The sequence below is a fragment of the Lactuca virosa genome, chromosome 4 (assembly GCF_052849685.1).
Source record: "Lactuca virosa cultivar CGN04683 chromosome 4, Lactuca_virosa_CGN04683_v6, whole genome shotgun sequence".
In the NCBI taxonomy this organism is placed as follows: Eukaryota; Viridiplantae; Streptophyta; class Magnoliopsida; order Asterales; family Asteraceae; genus Lactuca; species Lactuca virosa.
Genome location: NC_136429.1, coordinates 9,265,667 through 9,270,052, shown reverse-complemented (window position 1 = coordinate 9,270,052; position 4,386 = coordinate 9,265,667). Strand labels below are relative to the sequence as shown.

General features: G+C 34.2%; 1 long non-coding RNA gene across 1 annotated transcript; it reads left to right on the top strand.

The window, feature by feature from the left end:
- Positions 1 to 1,380: 1,380 nt before the first annotated feature.
- On the top strand, positions 1,381 to 2,526 carry LOC145109914 (uncharacterized). The gene is made up of 4 exons (XR_013709317.1): positions 1,381 to 1,609; positions 1,699 to 1,886; positions 1,995 to 2,123; positions 2,311 to 2,526. It is a non-coding gene; the product is annotated as an uncharacterized LOC145109914 (long non-coding RNA).
- The last annotated feature ends 1,860 nt before the right edge of the window (positions 2,527 to 4,386 follow it).

Sequence of the window (4,386 nt, the reverse complement as noted above, 5' to 3'; positions counted from 1 at the left end):
TTTCGTTTGCATTATCAGTGTGTATCTTTTGTATTCAGATTATCCATGTCTTTATTTTTTTGTTTGGACTATCTATTGTTATTATTTTGTTGCGATGTTCATAGCCGTTAAATAAAACCCACATACAAACATACATATAATTATTTATAAATTTTTTTAACACAAGGATACTCCGGACGAAAAAAAAATAACACAATGATAATCCGAACGAAAAAATTAAAATTAAAACTAAAATTAAAAAGACATCAAATCAAATCTATTATTTTTAAATAATAATAATAATAATAATAATAATAATAATAATAATAATAGAAGACAATAAAAAAACAAAAACAAAATAAAACAAAACATAAAACCGAAAAAATGACAAAATATGTAAAATCAAAATAGGTTAAACACAACAAAAAGACAAAAAATGGGATACATGGAAAAATTTCAAGCATTAGGCCATCGGGTATGTTCACATTGTAGTTACGAGTGAAAATGACTCCACATCATCATCATTATCATGCCTTTTTCACAACACATTTACTATTGCTTGGGGATGATGTTCATTGGTGAACAACTAGTGAGCAAGAGAGAGAAGTCAATGAGAGTTTGGAGCTAACCAACCACAATCCTGGTAAGTATCCATTCAGCTAGCTACTCCACACCTACATCCATTGGGGGTGGTGTTCAATAGTGAACATCTTCTCTATATAGAATTTTTGCGCATGAAAATACATCCATACCTCATGGCCTTAAAATGTATACATACACCACCAACACCCTTTCGTAAAACCCGTAAATCAAAACACATATTGATGAATGTTGTTGATATGAGAAAATATGATAAAAACGATAAAAGTTAAAACAACGATAATGACACTTTTATGACACTAGGCAATTATCAATCGTCAACAAGTTTGATCATATATAAATAAATTTAGATACTAAAAGACAATATATATATATATATATATATATATATATATATATATATATATATATATATATATATATATATATATATATATATATATATATATATATATATATATATATATATATATATATATATATATATATATATATATCAGTGTTGTAAATATCGACCTAGGCGGCCGATTAATCGGCGCCTAGGCGCTTGGCGGTCCTCTACCGTCGACGTTTATAGCTAATCGGACTATATAATCGGACATGGTCAAAGACGGCTCTAGGCGGGTCTAGGCGCCTAAATCGGTCAACGAAAGTCAACGTGATTTAAAAAAAATTTAAGGGCAAAATTGTCAAAATGTAACAAATGCTTCTAGGGTTGCTTCCAATTTCTAATTCGATGCAGTCAAAAAAATCGACATTCTCTCTGCCTCTTTAGACACAAACCACAAACGAGAATGAACAAAGGGTAATCGGCGCATCTGCTTCTTCCGTCGACTTTAGCTCCGGCCTCTCACGTCGTCGACTTTAGCTTCGGCCTCCGGCTCGTCATCTCCTTCAAGCAACGACGTCGCAGTCCCCTTCCAAGCTTCAGTTCACGACTTCATCTCCTCCCGTCACAAAGTTTCTTGGCTCACAAAGTTTAACGATTCCAAGCTTGAAGACGATGATCACCGGCCATGGAAGTGTGGTGGTTGGTGGATTTTGTTTAATAGTTTGTAGTCTAAATTCGATTTCGTTTACATGGTTACATCTAATCATTTTTTTTATCTGTAACTTTAGGCTTTGTGGATGCGATGACGACCTGATTCCAACATCGTCCGCCTGTTGACCTGATTCCTGATATCATCGACGACCTTATTCACACTTCACTGCCTCCGTTCGACCCTCTGCCCCTGCTGCCTTATTGGAAGATGTATTACCTCAAAAGCAAATCTACAAAGAGCCCTGTTAGCAAATCTGTTACGAGGGTATTGGTTTTTCAATCTTAGTTTCATGTTTCTTAGTTCTTCAATCTTGATACAGATTGGTTTTTCAATCTTAGTTTCATGTTTCTTAGTTCTTCAATCTCGATACAGATTGGTTTTATGCATGTATGGTGGTTTAGATGATTAGGAAATCACTCGATTGGTGTATGAAACTATCTGCCCACCAAGTGTTCGAGCAATTGCCTGAATGAATCTTGTAGTCTTGATTATCAAAGCAAGGTATTGGTATTCATGGGTTCTTGATTAAAACTTTAGCAATAAATATGTATTGGTTTTAACTGTTGTTGCTGGAATATATACTACATATAAGAATGGATTGGTTATGCATACAAACACTGATAGACAAACAGATAGTATGAATTGATTGGTGAAATCATGTCTCACAATAATGGATTGTGCATTGCAGGACATAAGAATGGATTGGTTATGAACTCAGAATGAAAGTGTTAATGTTGATAAAGTGCAACAACATGCTGACAAGGTGAAATCATGCCTCACAAAAATGGATTCTTCCTGTTTTCGTTTGATAACTTAGATCCAAATGTAGTAGTTGGTTATTTAGATGTGATGTATTAAGGATCAAAGGGTTTTTTTGTAATAATAATTTGTTGTTATAATGTTATCTTTATTAATTTTTTAATACTTTTTTTAATTGATATAATGTTATATTTAATGTTATATTCTTAGGATTAATGTTATATTTATTAATTTTTTAATAATTAAGGGTCCCCGATTAAACACCCCGATTAATCCCCGCCTAGCCGATTAATCGTTTGACCCCAGTCCACCGCCGAACTACCGTCGAGCGATTTCTACAACCTTGATATATATATATATATATATATATATATATATATATATATATATATATATATATATATATATATATATATATATATAGAGAGAGAGAGAGAGAGAGGAAGGATCATTTGAGAACTCAAAGTTTCCCGAGAACTAAACAATGATCGTTATATTAAAATAATAGAGGGTTAGGATGCTTTGTGGTATTTTTGTCAATACATGAAACTAAAAATGGACGAGGGCATCTTATTAAAAAGAATCAGAGGTATTTTAGGGATAGTGTAATTGATTCCCCCTTTTCAGATTTAATCACGTCAACTCTGCCCCTATCTCTCTCTCTTCATCCTGCCTCTCTCTCTCTCTCTCTCTCTATTCCATCATCACGTCTTCATTGTTGATTGTTGGATGAAACCACCGTTTGAAATCCATGGTCGCCTCCGATAATCGTCACCCCCATCAATTGATCGGCTTCCTCATCGTCTCCCCCCTCTATTTCTCCCTCACAAACACAAAGACACACACACGTCTTTACGCCTTCGAGATGGCGATTCATTTGATCAGGATAACATCAGCGAGAATCCAGTCCGCCGATCTTCCCTAAAAGCAACATCACCACCATCGTCTCCTCATAAACCTACACCATATCCGCCTCCATTAAAAACTACACTGTAATCACCTCCTGCAATAGATCTTATTGCGTTTGTATCTGTTTATCGATGAATTCTGAGAAGGAGTTAAATGTCTTCACTCATCGTCTTCATATTGATGAATCTAGGTTTGCAGACTTCTGTAAAAAAAACAAAACGAAATTCACGGTTAGTTCTCTATGGATCTACTTTTTGAATTCAATTCACATTTGACATTCAATAGTACACAAACATTACCTTGTACATTTAATTATGCCCATTAATTTTAGATATATCCTATGACTCTATTTGCTTTAGACAGACTCTCCACAATGTGGATGCTGTAGCCATAGGCATATTCGATAACTTGGTCAAACTTGTGATTGGTATTGACTCTCATATTGGCTGGATTTTTTTGCCAACTCTTTTTGACAATATGCTTAATCTAGAGCATATTACCTTTATGGATGTAAGTTTTTGTGTACACAACACTATATTTATTTCCAAATGAGTCCCTCATTAGGCTCATAGCTAATTATTGGTATTTATTTGTTTATCATCATTCACTAGGGACTTGTACCTTTCCGCATGAAGAACATACATTTAACATAAACTGGGACCCTGTAACATTCTGTTTATTTAATAAATAAATAGATAAAAATTGATGAACGAATAGTTGCCCTAAATCCATATTATTTAGTGGAGGGTTGGTTTTGGAGAGCCGAATGTTATAATTTGGATTATTCGGGGGTTAAAGTGTGATTTCGGGACTTATTTTGTAAAGATTTTTAGAAGACAATGTGTGTTTGGTATCATTTGGACTTGCTATGAAAGGATTTTGGATGGTTGGGGGCTAAAAGGGTAAATTATGTACCTAAGTTGAAAGGAATTTGTAGAAGGAGGGGTTGTTTTGTAAAATTCGGACTTAATTTGTAAAGGGTTTTAGGAGGTAGGGTTTAAAGGGTAAATTATGGGCTCCCTTTGAAAGAAAATGGGAAGGGAGGGACTAGAGGCGTCATTATGGGAAAAAGATTGATGGGGCGGGGTATATAACC